The sequence below is a fragment of the Chelmon rostratus genome, chromosome 22 (genome assembly GCF_017976325.1).
Source record: "Chelmon rostratus isolate fCheRos1 chromosome 22, fCheRos1.pri, whole genome shotgun sequence".
Taxonomy (NCBI): domain Eukaryota; kingdom Metazoa; phylum Chordata; class Actinopteri; order Chaetodontiformes; family Chaetodontidae; genus Chelmon; species Chelmon rostratus.
The window spans coordinates 2,509,061-2,510,679 of NC_055679.1; the positions used below are offsets into that span (position 1 = coordinate 2,509,061).

Sequence of the window (1,619 nt, forward strand, 5' to 3'; positions counted from 1 at the left end):
GGGACATCCCAGACCTGAGAGAGACGTAGCTGGAGACAGAGTTTGGTTTCTATTATTTTGTACTGATGGATAAAAGTCCCGCAGCAGCTGATCTCTGCGTTCAGCGTCATACATTAAAAATCTGTCTCCAGTTTGGTCTCCACTAAGCAGTCTTTTAGCAGTTTTAGGTTTTTTTTCGTGTCTGTCGGCTTCAGTCTGGTCAATCTCTGTGTCCTCAAGTCACTTGTGCCTTAATATCGCCCCTCCAGTCAGTCCAGCGTTGTTCTTTACTTTTCTTGTCTGTTTGCCGGGGACATGTCATTCTCCAGCCACACATCAAGTGTTTGGTCCTCTCCAAACAAATGAAAAGTCAAAAGCTTGTTGTTGCTGTGGCACAGCTGTCTGCTGAGTCTGTACAGAGGTTTCATGGTGTAACGGTGAGCACTCTGGACTCTGAATCCAGTGATCTGAGTTCAAATCTCAGTGGAACCTGCCTTAATGCTAACAGACAAATTCAGCTGTGTGTTAATAAGTTCATGATATCACTTCTACTTCCTGCTTTGCTCCATCCTTCTGCTGATATCCCTGTTATCTCTGCCAAAGTTTCAGACAGTGCATCTTGGACATGCTGTCACAGTCTGTCTCCCTGTTCCTCCTGGAACCAATTTTAAAGATGTAAAAGAGAATTACGGTATTATAACCACTTGGACTGATTATAAGACCTGAACCAGAATCAGAAGATACTAAATTCGGAAGGAGCCACATTACTGAGCAACAATGATGAAGCAAACACCAGAGTGAAAGTCGAGTAGCCACTCATATAATTTTTACAGTGGTTAAGGTAAGTTGATTAGGTTGTACAGAATACAGAATTGTAACCCAACTGTCAGAAAAAATACAAATAAAAATAGTGTGCACACTTTTAAAACAGAAAAATGTCCGTTGGGGCCCTCATGTCGAATAGGAGTTGTTGCAGGTTTGTTGTTGTCAAGTCACTGTAAGTTCACCTGCTTCCAAAGGTCCTTGTAATGTTCTTCAGGTGTGTGTGTGTGAATGGGCGGGTACGTGGAGATTCCTTCAGTGCTGAACTCTCTTCCGGGTGGTCGGCTCGCCATCTGTCACGGCAGGAAGTTGTCCTGAACCTCAAACATCTTCCGTCCTCCAAAAACCTGACCTGTAGACAGGTCACACAATTCACATTCAACACCATCTATACTCACATGCATCAAAAGGGATATCAAATATCAAAAAATGCACAGAATTGCATCTAACTCTGACATAAATCTTCATCTCTTTTCAAATTTCAAATTTCTCTCAGTTGTACAACTTTAATCTCAAGTGTATCATTTGTGAAAACCAACATTAAAGTGCTCAAAGACTTATGGTAAGTAACCATTAACATTCAAAAATTCACTGATCAGAACCACATCAGAACCAAATAACATAACAATATTCATTTTGAGTTAGACACAGAGGTTAAAGAAGTGTGCTGAAGTTACTCTCACACCTATTCATGTGAGAGAACTGCACCAAAAATCACTCTCTAGTGGCTTTAAATTTAGTCAAAATAGCATAAATGTTCTCAATAAATTGCATTGTACAAAATAAAACTGTTTTACTGTTTTATATTTATCACAACA

General features: G+C 40.1%; 1 non-coding gene across 1 annotated transcript; it reads left to right on the forward strand.

The window, feature by feature from the left end:
• Positions 1 to 399: 399 nt before the first annotated feature.
• On the forward strand, positions 400 to 471 carry trnaq-cug. Its single transcript has one exon. It is a non-coding gene; the product is annotated as a tRNA-Gln (tRNA).
• Positions 472 to 1,619: the final 1,148 nt, after the last annotated feature.